The 22,840-nt window shown below is 33.7% G+C and overlaps 1 long non-coding RNA gene across 1 annotated transcript; it reads left to right on the forward strand.

Moving 5' to 3' along the window:
• The first annotated feature begins 426 nt into the window (after nucleotides 1-426).
• LOC133197085 (uncharacterized) lies at nucleotides 427-22,689 on the forward strand. The gene is made up of 5 exons (XR_009722414.1): nucleotides 427-466; nucleotides 6,577-6,732; nucleotides 21,437-21,564; nucleotides 21,670-21,773; nucleotides 22,449-22,689. It is a non-coding gene; the product is annotated as an uncharacterized LOC133197085 (long non-coding RNA).
• The last annotated feature ends 151 nt before the right edge of the window (nucleotides 22,690-22,840 follow it).

Here is a 22,840-nt window from a genome sequence, read left to right on the forward strand (position 1 = left end):
TGTTTCAAAAATGATATTTTTGAGTGTTTCTTCAGGGGAGGGGGGGGGGGGCTTGTGTCCAACATTCCCCACCATTACCACTTCTCTGTTCCTACGGCCCTCTATTCTACTGTACTGCTACCCTAAGAGGGGATAATAGTCTGCTCTTGGGATAGTCAGGTTGAACTGAATTCCAGCAACACAAAGTAAAACAAAGATAAATATATTTGATGTGAAATTTTATTTACAAGGAATAAATGAGAATAAATGAGAAACATGTACTTCCAGTTGTACTCAAAATAATGGGAAAAATGTGATTTATATGATTAATGAAAATTTGAAGGAGCTTAAAATTTTATTAAAAATTACTTAGAAGATATGGATTTTAGAGAAATTCCGTTGAATTTAGATCGGGTTCGAAATTCTTAATGTTCTCAATATGGCGCCTAAGTAAATGCAAAGATTTGGAGAGAACCAAAAAAAAAAGGTAAGTTATTAGGAATTCATTGCTCTCATAATTTGTACCGAAGTCAATATGGAGTGGTAAGAAACGGGAAGATGGGCTAAGTTGCCAAGAACAGTGGACGTAAGAACTCACACAGCAGGGGTGTGCAATTACAAAAAATTAGTTACTAGCCCGTCGGGCTAGTCAGCTAGTGGCAGTAACAAAGTTACTAGCCCGAGGTTGCCAGTCACTAGCCCATTAACTACCGAAAACAATACATGTATAGGTATAACAAAAAGGTTTAAAAAAAAAAACATTTAAAGCGACAGTACGGCTGCAAAACGTGTGCTTTTTTATTCAAATTTACCCAATATATCATTAAGAAATGAGGTATAAAGTTGATGTAAGCAGTTTGAGAAACAGAAATATTCTCTCTTCATACAAAATTAACCTAATTAGAATCTGCCGGAAATCAAAGGGTCGTACGAACTGGAGCAATTTAGATCTCTTTATTTGTACCACGTGAATTCTAAAATAGCACGTGTCTACACTGTAGAGTTTACAATAATAGTGAATATGAGGTAAAAGCAATTGTCAAAAGCAGATTATCATAACTTTCTGATAAAATAATCTAAAATAATAATCGTAAAGATTTTAGTCTGTTTTCAGGCAATTTAACAGAATTGAAAGTACAATTGTTGACGTTTTGTGTATTGGGGTCCGAGAAAGGAAAAACCACCAAATCATACATTATCGCGGCAAATGTCAAACAAAATATTTTTCCGCACAGTTAAAAAAATTAGCACTTCAAACGGCAACAATGTTTATAAGTCATAGGTGTATTTTTATGTTGAGTTTACACTAATTTTATTTTCTTTGAAAGCGATGGAAAAATGAGAAATGATAACAAGTATCAACAAACCTGTCAAATAGAACCTTCACGAGCCCTGAGCTGCGTGAGTGTCGCCGAGTTCCTGTTTCTTCCTTATCCAACAATTAATATAAATCCCCAAACTAAATTTTAGTCAGGAAAGTTGCTTTTTCAAGCTCTATTTTCAGTTTCTTTTTGGTCGACTTTGTCAATGTAGCAGGCTCTACCGGGCTTCCTTCTCTTACCATCTAACCATGCTGTTTTGTTTATGAAAACTACGCATGCGTGTATAGCATGGAATGTGGAACCCCGAACACGTTGCGATGTATATATTTACATCCCATAAATAACTTTTAATTTTAATGAAATAATCAAAATTATTTAATTGTGAAAGTTGTAATTTTCTGAAAGTTTATACATTTATGAGTAGTAAAAAAATTCCAAATCTTGTCGGAAAGTTTTATCAAGTCAGTTTTTTGATGAGATGCGCCGTACTGCCACTTTAAGTTGAAATAAATAAAACAAATAATGGTTTGCGCTTTTTTCTCCCTATTTTTATCAACTATGATAATCAGGGACTTATATACTAGGTCCCTGCTATAATTATTATGTCACTGAAACGACTGGCGATAGCAACACACAAAACATATAGGTTAAAATGAATTAAAGATTATGATTTTACAACAAGGTTAATTCGTACATCAATTTAGTTGCCGTAAATATATGTATACTTTCGTTTTAGATTTACCAGTGTTTACTAGCCCAACGGGCTAGCGCAGTATAGATTTATGATAGCCCGATCTCTAAAATTGGTAGCCCCGGGCGTCGGGCGATGGTAATTGCACACCCCTGCACACAAGACAATTGAAACAAACAAGTATGATTAGAATAATGTCCGTCGAACTCAGTAACATGTATACATGTAACAGGAATGATGCTAAAAAAAATTTAAAAGGCATGCTCCATAAACTGATTAACTGAATGTAAAATAAATCAATTAATACCTTGCAAATGAAGAAAAACTCGAATTCATTTAGAAAAAAAAGTGTTAAATATGATATTTTCTCTAATCTGCTAAGAGGGACCTATATACTAACAATATATAGGTCCCTGCTGCTAATTACAACCAAATTTTGCTATTTTTTCCAAATAGAAAAGCCCAGGCTCTTGATTTAAAGACCTAGAAAAACCCCTGTTTGTTAGCAGTACATGTATCACCATTGGGTGAGCACAGATGGTGGAATATTGGATACATATTCAGTTTTAACTTTAACCCCTTTGAAATATGTTTTGGGATGTGTAAAAATGCTGTGTTCTGATTGGGCAGAAAAATATTTACGTGTATATGATGTATACTTATGGCAACTTTCAGTTATCGTTCTTGACTTCCATTTTTGGAAATCGTCCAGACCTGATAATGTGCCAAATAAATAATAAATATGTCGTCAGTAGTCAAGTAAAGAGGTGATATTTCTTTTTTATTAGCTAAATTATGTAACAATGTCATTAATTTGAAATCAATTTCACAGGTATCATATGCAATGAAGCGTAACTAACTAATCCCATCGTCTTTCTGCATGAGATAATCATGCCACATTGTGTACACAAACTGTAATTAGTATTTTTACCTGGAATCCAATTTCAGTGTGTTAAAAACTGCAGGTTTTAACTTTTTCTGTAATGATAACCTACTACATTAGAAAATGTTCGGTAATACATTACAGCCATAAAAAGTGCTTACCACATGTTTATAGCTATGTATTGGTATGCAGGTGTATGTTCATGACCATCGGAAAGAATTTTTATTTTTCTCACTCTTGAAATTTTTTGGATTTTTCTTTGAGGCATGGTGATGAAAGTAATGGTAAAACAACCAGTTCTGGAAAAGAAATTAGCAGTATTATAACAGCTGGCTTTGCATATAACATTTAGAATTAAGGAACCCAAGGGGGGGTAGGGGGGGGGGAGTAGGATAGTTATTCAATTCGTTTCGCCAAGCTGTCGGGGAACCACACCTGGATGCCTTAGGGCTCTCGATTGTCTATAATTAGGGCCATTCAAGGGCTCCATTCCTAATTCAAATGAGGTACCTTTCTTCCCAATTGAATGTGTTAATTTTCCCAATAGTCATTTATCCCCAAAATTAATGAAAGTATGGTTGGATCTGTACATGTAATAACTAAACTTGCTATTCATATTCCTCTGTATTACAAAACAAAAATTTAGTTCATAACAAAGACCAGAAACCCAGTACAGTGGACTCCGGATATAACGAGATGCACGGGACTTATTCAGGACCCTACTTTCGTTTTGTGTACATGACTTGCATTTCGAATTTATACTTTTCTCTTTGTTGCCAGCTTACAATGACAGATTATGGTCCAATATTCATTATAACATGTGAAATTAATTAACACACACAATAATATTGAAATTGTCTAATTAAAAATTATTTATTTAAAAAAAAAATTGTTAAAGTACAAACCAGCAGAGCTACAGTCTCATCAGAGACTTCTGGTTTTGACACAAGGCATCAACATATTGACTTCATTTTCATACCATGATGTCATAAACATGCAGCAAAATGTGAAGATTTAAAGAGGCTGGGGGGTTGTGGCCATTTTTAAACTATATTGATCTCCATTAGAAGAGCTCCATATGAAGATATAGAAAATGATCAAATTTTAAAACTAAAATTTTTGAAATTTTTCTTTGCCAAATGATAGTTCACAGCTTAAGATACCATATGTAAAAAATTAAGTTAAATCTGGTGGTTAATTTGTGGTTAATTTCAGGGTTCGAAATTCACCATATACAACTCGCAAAACGCCAGTTAGAATTCCCCAATTGCGAGTTAAAAATTAAGTAACTCACAAAAACTTGCGAGTTGATTTTTTTTGCATTGAAACTGTAGCAAAATTATATAATATGACAGAACACAATGCCTTTGATTTAAATCAGTAATTTAAATAAAAGTCACACTGTAGTTGTGTTTTGTGTATTGTACAGTAGTTACTTTTTCCTTAAGTTACATGTATTTAATTTATATGAATTTAACTTTATACGAAAATTGCGAGTAGTCTTATAAAATTGTGAGTTCACTTTCTTGGTACTCGCAATTATTTGCGAGTTGTAGTTTTAAGGAGTTTCTAACCCTGTAATTTGTTGACCCCCCAGCCTCCTTAAATGTAATATGTATGCCAAATTCTATTATGATCTGAATTGTGGTTATGTTACTCCTTGTATTAGACACAAAATCCTTTAACAAATATGACTGACCTCATTGCAAAAATGGTGAGAAAAAAGGGAAAATTAAATGAATTTTGAACGAAACAAAGAAGAAAGCAAAATGGTAGTTAATTAACAGGGAAATTCCAATCTTTCAGGTGATGAAAAGGTGACTACAAAGATATTTTTACTTATATAACTAAGCAATACGTTTGATCTCTTGAACTCTCAGTCTCTTGATTCAGAAATCCATGATCCCTCCAAGTCAAAATGCAGTCTTGATATGCATAATCTGTTGTTATTTACTCTCAATACCTCGAAGTGTCTATGTTTTAATGTTTACATGTTTTCAAAAACCCCAGTCACATTTCCAAGAAAGACCAACGGGTGACAGTTTTTGAGGCAAAATACCTTCTTCAGGCAACAGTCAGCTGTTCATCTGCCATTGTCTTGCCCGAATTTGACCTCTTTTTTTGTCAGCCTACCAATTTTGTGTCTGTTGGGCCATGTTATAATTTTCTCTGCATTGGTGGTCGATTCCTTCAATTGAAGCAGTCGTACAATAGTCTGTCGACCAACCTTCAATCATCATCCGAACATTGGTAGACAGTTCTTAAAGTCGGTCATCGATGGGTCAACATTATTGGAATTGGGTTTTTGTAAATGTTGGCTGATGGTGAAAATCAAACTGTGGCTTAGTGAACGATGATTGGGCGACTATTGGCCAACTTAGAATTATCTAAATTTTGAAAATTACCAGTGTTCTTAGGAATTAATGTGACTGCTCCACGTCGCTCGATACTACTGTCGGCTGATCATGTTTTTAAGCTGACGATACGACAAAAATTTGATTTGCCCGACCATCAGCTTAAATGTGACCTAGGCATAACTCTGCACAATTTACTGAACACAAACCCACAACACATGATTGCAGTCCTGCATACTTTGAGGTATTGAGAGATACCTATACTAAATGTAGAACTCTTCAGTGAGCAGTGTTTAAAGCTTCCTTTAATTCAAACAAAGGTGTGATGGGGGGGGGGGGGGGGGGGGCTTGTGATTAATTCCAGATAGGTGAACTTGTTACGTGTCTTTGAGATCAAAGACTGTTGAAGGAGTGAACAAAATAGTAGTTTAGACTATATGAATCAGCCTTGATAGTTCAATGGTTAGAACATTTGACTAGTGAAACAGGTGTCAGGGTTCGACACTAACTTTCTAAGGCTTTAGTCCAGCCGGACTAGTGCTTCATTACTTTTACTAGTCCGCACGCGATTTTATTAGTCTGTCAAAAAAGAAAAAGAAAAAAAAAGAAACATCAATGTTTTTTAACATTAATTTAACGTGACAATTAATATACGTATTATTTTTTGAAATAAACAAAGTATTTACGTGAAATATATTATTCCATAGATTCATTGAAATCTCGCAATCAGCAAATATACGATCGTATTCCCGATCTCGTTTTTTTTTTTTTTTTTTTATTTGTCTTTCCACTACGTCCAAAACGTCCAACATCTTTCTTAAAAGTGTCATACTAAATCATGATCGCTAAAACCTTATACTTCATATCGATCAGTTGAAAAATTAAGCGCTGAATTGACCCAGCATTGCGTAACTACCCGCCAACACTAGAAATCTAAAAATACACGAGGGGTTTTCCAGTAAAAGTTGTCGAGAATCGGGCATCGGTAATTTATTGATATTGTTTTTCAGAAATTTTTATTGGTCCGTTCGGACTAATTAGCTACATATTTTATTAGTCCGAATGAAAATGTATTAGTCTGAGACTAACGGACTAAGGTTAGTGTCGAACCCTGGGTGTCCTTAGTTCGATTCCAACCTTTTATTTTCTTTATACATTCCTTTTCTACTACAGTAGGTTACAGATTAAAAAAAAATGTATATTTATATTTTAAAAATGTGTTTGTTATGACTTATTTACATGTTAAGGAAAACATTTAGATTTTAGAGTGATTAATAATCTGTTAAGAGAGGTACTTTTGAGTTTGATTAAAATACCTGTAATTATGAAGCTTTTATTTCCCTACAGATGTCAACAATGAAAATGAAACAAACCAATCAGTGGATCGAATTAAAAGTTTTGGTAAAAGAAAACAGTTGCATATACATGCTAACAAGAAAGGACTTACATGAAGAAGTGTTGTACAACTATGAGAATGGAAGGAGGATTTGGTGTTTAATTGAGGTAATTTAAAGTGTTGATTCCTAGGGCTGTTTGTTTGATGAAATTTAACCATTAGAATATTTAGTTTTGAAGAAATTTAAAATAAAATTATGCATGCAATTCCATTCAGGTGAGTTTTGTGACCAAAAGTCATCTTTTTCCTGATATTTTATCACAAAATTTTGTAAGAATTACAGTAAAACATGCTTATAACAAAGTGCCAGGGATGGAAAATTTTGCTTCATTATAAGTGTAATTCGTTTATATATCCATTAAGTTTACAATATATTTTAAAGTCACAGGGAATAAAAATCACTTTGCTCTAAGAGTCAATTCATTATAAGTGTGTTAGCTATAAGCGTGTTTTACTGCATGTAGAAAGAATGATATATAATTTCAGAATCTGGTCACCTTAAAGATTTTTAGTTACACTGTAAAGAAATATATTCTAAAGGTGAAGGTAAAGTTGTTAATTATGTAACGCTGTACACATATCCACTTTGAGGTATCAATGGTAAAATACAATAGATTATGCACAGCGGGTCTGCATTTTAACTTTGAGGGTTTTGAGAGATTGAGAGTTAAGAGATCAAGAGAAAATTTGCTAAGTTATATAGGGAAAAAATCTGTGGATCTTTTCACAAAAAATCTTACAACATATTTTTATCTTAACAGTCAGGGGTGAGACTGAAATCCATCATTTTTAAAATGACGATTGTTAGTCATAAAATAAAATTTTTATTATGACTTAAACTCGTCATTTTTAAGAAAATGACGAAAAAGAGTCATAAAAATTTAGAGTGTTTCTAGAATACCGAGTTACCTCTCTTTGAAAAGTTTTGGATCCACCAACCGAAAAAAGGACAAAAAACATCGTAAACAAACTTCATTTCTCTAATACAGTTGACTACAATACTGGTTATGTTGACAGTACAAATTTCCCAAGCAAAAATAAGAGTGGAAGAGTTATTTGTCAATTTATTTGCATTAAATAGGAAAGAAGACGAAAATGACGATATTCCGTCTTTTTTCAAAATGGAGGGTCTGGGCGCACTGAAATATCTCGCTTGTTTTACGGGGCGCACTACTTTTTTATGGCTTTAACTTTTTGTCAAGACTTTTCTCTACAAGTACGTATTCTTCCAGACGGTGTAGTATATGTTTTTATAAGGCTAAAAGCCATGTTAAAATGGCGAATTAGTTCTACCAAAATTCGACATTTTACCGCTAAATAATAACTTTCACCTTCCATGTTGATGTTCTAACGCACGTGGTCGGCAGTAATTAGTGACCCGGATGAAATGAAACTTGCGTAAACACTCTTCTTTCAGCAGTGAATTCAAATTTCGCTTTTATGTAACCAGGATAGAAGAATTACGTTGAAAAAGAAAATATGACGATAGTAAGTGATATTGACAAAAATGACGAAAATACGTAGTTAGTAAATATGACGATTATCCATCATTTTTCAGAAATGACGGATTTCAGTCTCACCCCTGACTGCTTAAGTGAAAACTTTATCATAAATCGTTTTTACAAAAATTCTTAAGAAAGTCGTAAGTGCAAAATCTGTCATAACTTTACGAGAGCTCCAACCCTCTCTTAAGTATTTTAAAAATGATTTTATTGTAAAAATATAACCGCAAAAACCAAAATACACGTTAAATTGAACTTTGTAAAGCAACTTACAATAATATTTTATATTTTTTTTCACAATCATTGTCAAAAATTTAAGTGAATTACACTACAAAATATTTACGATGTAAGTTTCACTTATGACCTTCTTTTACGTCAGACTTTTGATTGTGACATAGATTTTAAACTTCCTTGCTTCACAAACGATTGCATTCGATATTTGTTGTCAATAATGTTTGTTATGCTGACAAATGTTAAAAACTAAGTTTTATTTTTATTTTCACCCACTTATTTAAGGATTATAAAGCATATTGAAGTCGTTGCTAGGGATGAAGTCTGTCGTAAATAAAATCTTAACTTCAATCTGCTATGAATGTGTTCTTGTCGTAAGAAATTCTTAAGTTAAAATCTTACGCAAAAACTTAAGTTTTTTTGTGAAAAGGGCTACTAGACCCAAGGGTAATATTTCAAGCAATCAAGAACATCGAAAGATCGAAGTTTGAGCCATTTGGAGTTGCCTGTAGTAAGGAAATGTGTTGCTTAACTTTATAATATCTGAGAATTTTCATACCTGTAATGACATAATCCCCCTGTTATTCTGGCATTTCCCCCTCAGCCCCCTTTAGCATAGCTAGAGGAATCCAAGACACCCTTCTACTTTTAAAATGTCCCATTTCTATTTCATTTCTTATGGATAACCCTGAATACCTGGTCACCTCAATAATTATTTTAAATTTCAAGGATCATACATATATCTCTGGTCCCCTTAAGGTAGTATGGGATACCTCTACGTTATGACGTATTTCCGTTTGAAGTATTGTTTTGATTTGCATGAGTGCTTATTATCGGGTCAAAATTTGTAGATACACCGTTGAAAAGAACACTCTGAAGCCTATTTCAATGCAAGTTGTCACAAGTCGGCATTTTAAGTAAAAACAGACAAAAAAATCGCAAGTATATAAATTTACTTATAATTGTACAACGGACATTTAAAAAAGCAACCCCCCGTAAAAGGTAGTTTCAACATTGCTGCTTTTGAACACTTTTAAGCAAAAGCTGTATTTCAATTGTTTGAGTAACTGTACAGCACCTTGTGTGCGGTGAGGCATGGATAAGTGCGATTACTTCACATTGTGCTGAATTATCACCAATCAATTATCACGTTAACCAGAGCTGGACTTTTTTGTTATTTAATTCAAGAAGTAACTGTTTGGTCACAAATCAGCTAGCTGTTGTATATAGTCCCAAAACGTTCAGATGAATGCAATTGCTCTGAACAAGACACGTCCTGGAAAGCGATTGTCCATGCATTGTTTTCAAAACCGCTCAAAGTTGAAAACTACAAAGTGCGATTTTTTTATGGTTGGGAAAAAATGCTCATCATTTCTAAAATAGCACCCAGGTTTTTTCAACCCTTGGAAAATAAAGAAGGATAACTCTTCCGCTCGGATCTTTTAATTCAAAAAATTTTAAATGCATTTTATATTTTCCATTTATATATATTTTTTCAATTTGTTTATTTCACTTTGCTAACATATTAAGATACATTCTTATTGTAGACTTTCATGAAATGTTATCCGTCTGTTTTCAAGAAATAAAGTTTTCCCAGTTTTTTTACGCTTATTTTTTGTTGAAAATTAAAAAAATACTAAGACATATTTCTTGTCATTTTTGTTTTTATAAGCACTTTATATTAGCAAACGCCTGCCTATAATATTAAGCTTATGAAAAAAGAATTATGCAAGAAAAAAATCGTTTTTGTATTTCTCATTAAAATAATAAAAAAATTATTAAAATTACACTTTAATATACTGAAAGGTGGGGGTATTTCAAATCCTTCTAATTTGAGTACATAAATATGTAGGAGAAGTTTCGTTTTGTATCCCATACCACCTTAAAGCTGACATGAACTCTTAAATATGCGATATTTTCATCCTGGTACAACTTACTTCATTCTCGTACTCCCTTTTTCCGCCATATTTCTTTCAGATTCGCTCTCTTATTTTACCGGCTATATAAACCCTGATGACCCTGATGGCTTTGTTACACTTGAGTGATTTTCTAGCCTGGCTGTCGACATGTACACATCTCTGATAGCAAAGTCTTGGAACACGCCATGAACTGACATACAAACATGTAGACCTGTAGACATCTCTGATAAAGCAGTTTTGGAACATACCATAAATCTGAAAAACTAGGAATTTTACTGAAAACCATAAAGAAGTATTTAAATTTTGAATAATTTAGATGCAATGCATTAAAATCAAAATAGCATGTGCAAGTTTGATTCACACATATATTTGAACAATAAACAAGAAAAGGCTACCACATGCTACCTCATTTTTCAAATAACACTGTACTATTGAGCATTATGCCTGCTACACGGTATATGCACGTACTATGCAACTTATGCATTCAAGTATAACAAATTCAGATGTACATGCATGCATGCCGAGAAAACGCATCGAATGCTTTAAAATCTACCTGAAATACTGCTATCGGTACAGGGATGTGCACATGTCGAGAGAATAACTTCCTTTTTAATGAAATATGCATCACGGAAGAAATAAATCCATTTGTAACTCAACGGTAAACACATAGTCACTAGCACTTTAACACATGTGGTCCTTGTTGATCAGTATTTTTGGTCAGGGAAAATATCAAAGGTGAAAGTGACACTGGTATTTTGCCTGATTACACAAAATAGTCACGCAAATAAAACGTTTCAGAAATCAAAATAACTGTTTCGATATATGTATTAATAGTTCATGAATGTGGCTTCATTACATCAAATTTAATACATAAGCATACATTCTTGTTACAGATCTTACATCTTTTAAAGAAAATAAAAGGAGGGGGTGGGGGTGGAATATGTATAATACATTCTTCAATATATTTTAAACAAACGTCGGAAAAAAGTCGGATTTTCCTTGATCAAATATATTTAAATACGTACAATGAACTGGCTTCAACTGTTTTAGATATAAAACTAAAACTAATATATCGTAAATTTAAGCAACACTGAACAATTTGTTTCTGTGCATAGATTATTTTCAAATCGGGTCCCTTTCAGGCATCACAAATTACAAGCATGATTGATACAATTACCGACAAGAACAGACATAATTATGTGTATATAAAATAATCTACAGTACATTTTTTGGTTTAAATTGAAGTTGAGTAAGTACATGTATTACACTATTAGTATATATTAGGGATGTCAGAGCCGGAAATAAAAATGTTGCTATCACAAACATGATTATCAAGGATTGTTTACCACTGATTGTTGTAAATGGAGAGGACGTTCAAGAATTGTTTGGTTTTGTAGATTCAAATTATAAAGCTTCAACCTGCAATTCCATAAGATCTGACGTGATGCAACTATTCATAAAGAATATTAAACAGCTGTTACAAAATTGTAAATACATGTAAACTGGGGGACAGTTATGAGTGTAATTAAATGAATATTAATATCATGCAGTCTTTTTAGCTCACCTGAGCCGAAGGCTCAAGTGAGCTTTTCTGATCGAAATTTGTCCGTTGTCTGTCGTCGTTGTCGTCGTCGTTGGCATTGTCGTAAACTTTTCACATTTTCATCTTCTTCTCTAGATCTACTGGGCCAATTTCAATCAAACTTAGCATAAAGTATCATTGGGTGAAGGGGATTCAAGTTTGTTCAAATGAAGGGCCACGCCCCCCTCCAAGGGGAGATAATTACGAAATAGCAAAAAATTAATGGCATTATTGAAAAATCTTCTTCTCAAGAACCAATGGGCCAGGAAAGATGAAACTCATGTGGAATTATTGTCAGGTAGTGTAGACTCAAATTTGTTCAAATCATGACCCCCGGGGGTAAGGTGGGGCCACAATGGACGATCAAAGTTTTACATAGGGATATAGAGGAAAAATCTTCAAAAATCTTCTTCTCAAGAACAGCAAAGCTATGATTGGTCATATTTATATGGAAGCATCCTCAGGTGGTGTAGATTCAAGTTTGTACAAATCATGACCCCCGGGGCTAGGGTGGGGCCACAATGGACGATCAAAGTTTTACGTAGGAATATATAGGAAAAATCTTCAAAAATCTTCTTCTCAAGAACAGCAAAGCAGTGATTGGTAATATTTATATGGAAGCATCCTCAGGGGGTGTAGATTCAAGTTTGTTAAAATCATGACCCCCAGGGGTAGGGTGGGGTCACAATGGATGATCAAAGTTGAACATCTATTAGGTGTATATAGGAAAAATCTTCAAAAATCTTCTTCTCAAGAACAGCAAAGCTATGATTGGTCATATTTATATGGAAGCATCCTCAGGTGATTTTGGTTCAAGTTTGTTCAAATCATGACTCCGGGGTAGGGTGGGGCCACAATGGAAGATTAAAGTTTAATTAACATAAAAGTATATAGGAAAAATCTTCAAAAATCTTCTTCTCAAGAACAGCAAAGCAGTGATTGGTAATATTTATATGGAAGCATCCTCAGGGGGTGTAGATTCAAGTTTGTTCAAATCATGACCCCCAGGGGTAGGGTGGGGTCACAATGGACGATCAAAGTTGAACATCTATTAGGTGTATATAGGAAAAATCTTCAAAAATCTTCTTCTCAAGAACAGCAAAGCTATGATTGGTCATATTTATATGGAAGCATCCTCAGGTGATATTGGTTCAAGTTTGTTCAAATCATGACCCCGGGGTAGGGTGGGGCCACAATGGAAGATTAAAGTTTTAATTAACATAAAAGTATATAGGAAAAATCTTCAAAAATCTTCTTCTCAAAAACAGCAAAGCTATGATTAGTATTATTTATATGGAAGCATCTGTAGGTGGTGTAGATTCAAATTTGTTCAAATCATGACCCCCGGGGGTTGGGTGGGGCCACAATGGATGATCAAAGTTTTAAATAGGAGTATATAGGAAAAATATTTTAAAATCTTCTTCTCGAGAACAGCCAACTTTTGATTGGTCATATTTATTTGGAAGCATCCTCAGGTGGTGTAGATTCAAATTTGTTCAAATCATGACCCCTGGGGGTATGGTGGGGCCACAATGTACGATCAAAGTTTTACGTAGGAATATATAGGAAAAATCTTCAAAAATCTTTTTCTCAAGAACAGCAAAGCTATGATTGGTCATATTTATAATGGAGCATCCTCAGGTAGCGTTCAAATCATGACCCCCGGGGATAGGGTTGGGCCACAATGGACGATCAAAGTTTTACATAGGAGTATATAGGAAAAATCTTCAAAAATCTTCTTCTCGAGAACAGCAAACTTCTGATTGGTCATATTTATTTGGAAGCATCCTCAGGTGATATTGGTTCAAGTTTGTTCAAATCATGACCCCTGGGGGTAGGGTGGGGCCACAATGGGTTATCAAAGTTTTACATAGGAATACATAGGAAAAATCTGTAAAAATCTACTCAGGAACAGCAAAGCCATGATTGATCATATTTAATTAGAAGCATCCTCAGGTAATGTACATTCAAATTTGTTCAATTCATGCCCCCCCCCCCCCCAAACCACTTTCATATTTAAACTTTTCAACCTTTCAAGACTGAACTGATTTCTGCTTTTTCCTAGCCATAGTGCTCAAGTGAGCGATGTGGCCCCTGGGCCTCTTGTTAAGATTGTATTGATAATTTGCACAAAATCTCATAATTAAAAGTTTTCTCTGTTTTTATAAGAGGCACGCTTTAATTGTTTACCAGTCAAAGGTCACTGACACAACACGTAGAAATGGCTTCAATTAACGGGTACATGTAGTCTCGTTATGACAAGAAAGGACAAATGCAAGCATTTGATATCCTGCATTTAGATAAAATGTGCAGTAAATATTGTATTAATTTTGAAATCAAATGCATTGGATAAATGTAGATGTATAGTATTTATTGTACTACGTAAATGTTTACAAATCAGAAATTCATTGTATAATGGTGATAGCGTAGGTTAAATATTGTACAACTAGTCTATAAAAGACAAATAGTGAAAATGACATGAAAAATTAATTTAAATTTCAACGAATATTTGACTATCATTCGACTAAAGCCTCCAACTATTCGACTAAGCTGTTCGAATAAAATTGACATCCCTAGTATATATGAAAGTAACATTGGTAATTGAAATAGTTTTAACCGTGTACCCAAATGTAAAGTGAGGAGATTCTTGAAACCACTCATGTATGCTTACACGAGAGGGAGAGAGAGAGAGAGAATGTGTGTGTGTATACTTGTATGAAAATGCAAAAAAGTATTTATCCACAATCTTGCGGGTAGGGTTTCAAGTAATCCTTACAGATTCTCTTAAAATACAAGAAATTGTATAGGTATCAAATTTTATACTACCTAGGGAAAATTTTCAAACTGGATGGGTTTCCTATACATACATATAAAACAGGCACGTAGCACTGTTTCTCAAAATGTGTATATGCGATGGGGAGCAGGCAGTGTTCGAAATTCAGAATTATTTTCTATGGGTCCAAAGGACCCACAGATAAAGGGACTATACGAGTCCTTCCAGGGCAGCGTAAGCCCAATATAATACCATCAAATATTTGTGAAAAATAAACTTTTACGTATTGATGATCTCGCAAGTTTATCGCTTTATATAAAATATGTCAATTTGATAAAGGATATCTACAACTCGCAAGTATTAACAATATGACACGGTAAAATAATCATACCACAGTCTTACTTGGCCATATATAACACGTAATGAGTTTAACATGTGTTCATATTACTGTAAACATGCTTTTTCTCAGAATTACAATTTCTGTTTTTAAAATCCGTAGGTAGAAAAATACGCAAGTTTCTTAGATTGCCACAATATGTTGATAAAATGTACTGAAGTATACTTGGACAATTGGACAAAACTGGAAAGTTTGTGACTGCATACATATAATGTAAATTTATTTCACGCAGAAAAAGATCAAACCTTCAGTATTTATTTAAAAAGCACGTGAAAAGAAGAATTGATACGTTTTACCCATTTTAAGTCCAATTTCTTTTATATACGCTCATTGGTAAATTTGTTAAATATATCCAATTAACATGTTAAAATTCAGGAAAGATATAAAAATTAATGTAAATGCATAAACCAATGTACGTTAACAAACGTTAACTTCAATCGCAACTTCTTAAGCCTTTCCAACAAGCAGTAATGAAAAGCAACGGTGTATTTTTCCAGGCTCGCCGGAAAAGTCTGAGAAGATGTAATTGACTAACTTGTTTCCCTGCAAAACATCGTCGGCCCAAAATTATTTCAAGGACCCATTTAGTCATACTATTCGCGAGTCCTTCCGTTTGTACGTCGGCGCAGTACCGACGGGCCGACGCTAATTTCGAACACTGGGAGCAGGGGGCAGTAAAATGATTGATAAGCCAAAAAAACAAAAACAAAAACAAAACTTTCGGCACTTAAAAATTTGGAGGGGTTCAGAAAAATGCCGAAATACTTGGGGGAAAAATGAAAAAGGAAAAAAGGGATTGAAAAAAATCTGTAGTCAAGGGGAGGACAGATTCCATTCATACTATCATTTTCAGAAGAAAAATATTTGAGTATTCAATACAGTATCATTGGATGAGAGTGGGGAGAACCAGCCATTCTTTAAAAAAAAAATCCTTACAAAATTAACCATTAAAGACAGACCTGTAGAACGCGGGGATTGGGGATGCCCCCTCCCATTTTTCCAGAGCATTTTTTTAGCTTGTCAAAGATTTTTCAGTAAAGTGTCAATTATTTCTTCCGGCTGTCCCCTTTCAAAAACAATGCTACGTGTCTGAAAGACACTCTCAAAAAAGGGAGTATCTCCCCCCCCCCTACTCCCCACGTGTCTGTATATTTGTTAATTTGTGTTTTGGTTAGATGCTTTGATGTTGTATTCTAAATAATTTTCTCACACCAAACTACTCAGTTTAGTTTTAAGATAATTACGAAAATCTGGCTTACATGCATGAAGCTATCATTAAAGCTGACATGAATTCTTAAAAGCGCAACATTTGCATCAATGTAGGACTTGTTTCATAATTAAAAAATTATATATGAAGCCAGTAATGCAATATATAACACACAAAGAATGTTTGTATGTTTATTAGATCTAGACAATTTTCAGTTTCACTTCATGAACAGCAATCAGACTTTTTTTTAATGATTTCTTATTTTTTATCCAGTCGCATAAATACTAATTCCCCTTCTCACTTTTGATATTTTCCCTAGCTGACCAAAATCTGATCAGCACGGACTAGGTGTATTTGAGTGCTAGGCTGTATGATGACATGACACCGTCTTTACTGTTGAGTATTTATAGAGTTTATTACTTTTCTGCGATGCATATTTCAGTGAAATACAAGGTGTAAATCACTCGGCATGTGCACATCTTCGAACGGGTACAGTGGTCTATTTTCCAGGTATGAATAAGTTTACAGCGTTCGACGCGTTCTCTCGGTATGCACCATTATATTTGCATATGGACATGCATATCAAATATGCTGGTTGTTTGTTCCATTCTTACAATAGATAATTGCAAATTGTTTGTACAATTTTTACTGTGAATTATTCCAAGTTAATTATGCTATATATCTGTATATTGGCATGCTTTTAAAAAACGTGCACAACTATGTTTTTTTCTTCCAAACTTGCATTTATATTATTCAAAACGATACTTATAAATATCTTTATGACTGTTTTTATATCTGCTGTGGTTTTGAAATGTTTTCATCAATTCATGTGTTCCCAGATACTTTACTGTCGGAGATGTGCACGCGTCGATAGCCAAACCAAAAACTCACTCAAGTGTAACGAGGGCTTTGGGGTATATATTGTTACAATAAGACAAGGTATCTGAAAGAAATATGGCAGAATACGGCTAGTTGGTATGAAACAAGTCATACATTGATGCAAATGTTGCGCTTTTAAGAATTCATGTCAGCTTTAATGATAGTTTCATGCATGTAAGCTAGATTTTTGATTTATAGGATTAGTTTATTCATCAGTTTTAAGAAAATGTGAGGAATAATTGCTTAAATGTAATTGATTAATGTTTTACATGCTTAAATATAGAATATCCAAGGTTGTGCTCAAGATGTGGGGGCCAGGGAAATTCCCCATCTGTAATTACTTAATCCCCCTGTCATTCTGGCATTGCCTCCTCAAACCCCACTAGAGGAGGAATCCAAGACACCCTTCCACTTTTGAAATGTCCCCTTTCTATTTCAGTTCTTATGGACAAACCTGAATACCTGGTCACCTTAATAAAGATTTTAAAGTTCAAGAATCATGCATGTATCTCTGGTCCCCTTAATGATGGGTTAATGCATGTAAGCTAGATTTTTGATTTTTAAGGATGTTTTATTCTTCAATGTTAAGGAATAGTGAGGAATCATGTTGCTTAAATGCAGAATACCCAAGGTTGTTCTCAAGATTCAGGGGCCAGGTAAATTCGCCGCCCGTAATGACATAATCCCCCAGTTATTCTTGCATTGCCCCCTCAACCCTCACTAGCAGAGGAATCAAAGACAGCCTTCCACTTTTAAAATGTCCTCTTTCTATTTCATTTCTTATGGACAACCCTGAATACCTGGTCACCTTAATAAAGATTTTAAATTTCAAGGATCATATATATATCTCTGGTCACCTTAATAATGGGTTTTATGCTAGATTTTTGTTTGATACATTTTCATTCACCAAATTGTACCACCAATTTTTTTCCTTTTGAGTTTTGCAGATCATTGTGACATTCTAGATGAAAATTGGGTATTCCATGACCTTAATAAAGATTTTTGAGTTAAACGAGTACTTGTATGAGGGTTGTCCAGAAAGTTCTTAGACAAATGCCATAATTTTCTTGATATTGACCACTCTGCCAAATGTTTACAACATAATTTTAATATAGACCATGATTTAGTAAATATATAAAAATTAAACAATATACACTATTTCACAAAAATTATAGGTGTGAATAGATTGTATATACAAGCTGCACAGCCCAGTATGACATTAAGTCTGTTTCATGATAACGTCAAGAATATGGATTTTGAAATTTTAGCTCACCTCAACGAAGTTGGGGAGCTTATGTAATACCGTCAGTGCAGGCGTCCGCATCCCAGGTTAAAGTTTTTGGAGCAGATTTCTTTTCAAGTACAGTCAAACCTCGTTATCTCGAACTCAAAGGGACAAAGAAAATACTTTGAGATAACCAAGGATTTAAGATATTCAGGGTAAAATACTTAAGGAATAAGCAGATGGGACTTCAAAATATAACTTCGACATATCCATGGTATTTGAGATATATCCGTGTTCAAAAAACAGAAGGTCAGCTGTACTTCTATGCCCTATATTAATCAGAGATGCATGAAGGATGCTTCTAGTATGTTTCATTATACCAGTCAAGATTTCAGATGCTGCAAATTCAGCTAAAAGGAGCATTTCCAAGTAACTATAAGCCCTATATTGACCAGACTTGCATGGATAATACATATAAGGATGCACACTACCGGACTTGCTTCAATTGCTGGATCTGACCTACATTTTCCAGATGAGTGACCAGATTAAAGTTTTTTAAGCAGGTTTCATTTCCAAGTAACTATAAGCCCTAGGTTGAACAAACTTGTACAAATGATACATCTTAGGATGCACACTATACTTGACTTCCTTCAGATGCTGAATATGACCTACATTTTCCTTCCGGATGAGTGACCAGGATAAAGTTTTTGGAGCAGATTTCATTTCATAGTAACTATAAGCCTGGTGTTAACCAAACTTGCATGGATGATACATCTAAGGATGCACATTACTGGACTTGCTTCAGATGTTGGATCTGACCTACATTTTCCAGATAAGTGACCAGGTTTAAAGATTTTTAACAGGTCCATTACCAAGAAATTATAAGGGCAATCTGGACCAAACTTGCATGATGATGCATCATGGGATAAACACTCTCAAACTTGCTTCAGATGGTGGATTTGACTTGCATTTTCTGGATGAGTGACTAGTTTAAATTTTTTAGGTAAGTCTATTCCCAAGTAACTGCAAGCCCTATTAGACTAAAATTGCATAAATGTTACATGTAGGATGCAGACTACTAGATTATTAGTTTAGTGTGGGACTTTGCCTTACTTAAAGACAACATTCGTTGAGGTGAGCTCTGTTATCTCTTATTACCTATGATTATCAAGTATTTGTGGTGCACATACAATTTTTTCTTGATTTAGCCACATGCACTGCTAGTGTGTGTGTGATATTTACATATAGACCATAATGGAGTAAATTTTTAGAATTCAATAAACGATAATTTAAGAGTATCATCAGTATGCACACTTCCTGTATATAGCTGCAGAGCCCAATCCGATATTGCGTTTTATTTATTACACATTATTATGCTTCCTGTCAGTTTGTCTCTACATAATCAATACCCAACTATTTTCGCATAGTGTTCTAAGGAATTATATATCGTAAACATACTATGCCGAAATAGCTCGTACGTGGCTTCTTTTTCTGAAAAGAATCCAACAGCTCCCACGCCATGGATCGAACTCACGACCCCGACATCATCAGTCTGACTCGCTACCGATTACGCCACAGATGACATTGTCTAAAGCACTGTATTATAATATATATAAACTTAGTTTCAATTATTTTACACTTAAAGAAAAAAAAAATAAACAAATTAATTTTCTAAAATAGTTTCTTGCAATTTTTTCCTCTTCACTCAACTAAAATTCTCTGAAACTACATGTATCTGTACATGGATCATTCAAAATTAAAGAAAAAAGATAAATGTACATGTAGCACAATGTGACGTCATGATAGGGGTGTACTAACATGAATGTAAGAAGTGATGAAACATTGGAAATGGAGAAGATGTTGTCGTTTTTATACAGCAGTCAGCATAATAATAACAATAGTGTTGTACTTTGCATGCACTATGCCTAAAAAGTAGTCAGGGTTTGACACAAAGTGCACTCGCCTCCGGCTCGTGCACCATGTGTCAAACCCTGACTTCTATTTAGGCATAGTGCATGCAAATTACAACACTATTATATAATCATGTCATAATTTTATTTTCATCAAATAACAGTAACAGTAGTTTTCCACTTTTTGTACTGTCTTTCAAATTGTACTCTCCTTTGAAAAATCATATATACCAATTTCAAATCAATGACCTAAATATATTCTAATAATTTTTAGATGTTTGTCAATGAATAATTAGTTTGTCTCTGACATCGTTTTAACCATATTTTAGATAATACATAATTTTATGATTGGACGCTGTTCCATACGGATGGCCGACATCGCTTTTTCTGTCAATTTTTGAAACATATTTGTTGCAGTTTTTTCTTAAGGTCAAGAATTAGTAAATGAAAGGAGCCTACAATTTCTTTAATTTGAGAAATAGATTCCTTTAATGACTATAACTTGGTCAAATAAGGTGTATTGGGGCATAACTTTTAGGTAAACAAGATTAAAAAAAATCATATTTTAAGCTGTTATTTTCAGTGAAAAATTAAGAAAACCTGTCATGAATATGGGAGTTTTTTTTCCATGTCAGACAAAGGAAATGTATCCAGATTGCCTAGTATACTGTCTCTAAGAAAACTGTAATTTGTATGTTCTTAGCCTTTGAGGTAAAAAGTTTAATTTAACATGTACCATATAGCTGAACTCAGACAATTAGTCACCAAAATATATGTCTATTGATGACAGGAAAGTTCTTGAATTTCTCTGCCATTGACATTAGGTGTGTAACAGGAAAATGCTGCATAAGCAAGAACAGGATTTGAACCCAGCCCTCTGTATCACTAATCAGGTGCTTTAGCATGTTTATTAACTGAGTGATCTGGCGATGGGGATCAAGCCTGTCTGATCGCCAAATTCCTCCCTCCTTAAATTGTATTTGCCCTTGAAGACACAACTCAAGTTCTTTTTACCCCTGGCAAGCCTTTTACCTGCAAGTCGAGGGGTGATCAATGGCACCAAATAAATATGGGATGGACCAAACCAGGATTTGAACCTAGGTCCCCTGAATCACTAGTGTAAGTTTCTTTTTAAAAGGAATAACATTTTAATACACATAGTAAATTAGAATTTCATTTTTTTCAGGAAATGGATAAAAAATTGGTATGTGTCAAGCAACTATAGCCAACTGATAGAAGGGTAAATTAGAAAGTTCAGATTACATTATGCCAACAGAGATGATAACAATGCCAACCAAGCTAAAAGTTGTCCAGGTTAGAATTATTTTTTTCAATAAATTAAAATGTATGTACATTTAATATTTTCATATCAACTTACATGTATGAAGGTTGTTATTTTTTTATATACCTGTTGTGTAGGAAAACTTTTGTATTGGAGACAAGACAAGTTAATGACTTAATGATAGACTCACTGCAGAGAGAGATGTTGGAAAAGTGGATTTTGTTAACAAAAGGAAGATAAGGTAAAATATGAGAGGAGTTGTGAGTTTTGTATGACACAGTACTATTTGTTAACCAAAAAATTAATCTGAAAAATCTTGAGCAATTTAACTAAAGAAAACTTCATGAAAAGGAGCACATGCACATAAGGGGAAGCAACCTATTGAAAATTATCTTGCAGCTGTTCTCGGGTCAAAAAGTGATTTAGGATTAATAACTTGTATGCATATACATGTATAAAAGGAAAATCTACATAAGAGAAGAAAGGGGGTGCATCTAGATAAACAATTTTATTTCTCTATGTTAAATAGCTGACATTGACTGTGTTCTTGATTTAAAAAAAATACGTACATATGTTGGGGTAACTTCAACTGAATGTTAACATCTACTTTAGTTCATCGAAACTTGTGGACAGGATCATATGATTCTGCATGTACTATTTAAGCCTTGATTTTTTTTTTAACTTAGATGCTTAATTCAGCTTTGACAACTGAGTGTGTTCAACATCATTATCAAAAATTCCATTCATTTAAGATTTTATGTTGGTTAAGAAATGTGTCATTTAGGGAGATTTGTTTTTTATACATGTGCGTAAGTTATTTTGTTTATTATTTTATAGCAAAGTAAATTTTTCAATTATGATTGTTCTAAGTTTTAGAGATTAATAGAGATTTTTCTTTTCTTTTTTTTTTTTACAGATCAAGGCTGCCAACCTTTGAGAGATACACTTCAAAAAGAGTGTTTAAATTCAAGACATTCAGTCACAGTACTCTGTAAATATTATAAAGTAAAAGTTATTTATTTAATTTGGAAAAGCATTTGAGAAACAGAGGATGTGAAAAAGACTTTGTCCATTTCAAGCTATCTGTTGTCAAGTACCAGGAATATGTGGATTTTATTCAACAACTTTATTATGAATTTGAATAGCAACTTTCAATGTCTGGATGTTTCAATGTTTTTTATCAGTAGGGATGTAGATGTGAAATTATATAAAAATTATTTTTTAAAAGATATTAATCAAGAAAATTTTTGTAGATTAATTAATAACAGGTAAAATTTGTAATGAGAGATCTTTTATTGATCATTTGCA

Source organism: Saccostrea echinata, unplaced genomic scaffold (assembly GCF_033153115.1).
Source record: "Saccostrea echinata isolate AGI-Se365-2 ecotype Australia unplaced genomic scaffold, CSIRO_AGI_Sech_v1 ptg000030l, whole genome shotgun sequence".
In the NCBI taxonomy this organism is placed as follows: Eukaryota; Metazoa; Mollusca; class Bivalvia; order Ostreida; family Ostreidae; genus Saccostrea; species Saccostrea echinata.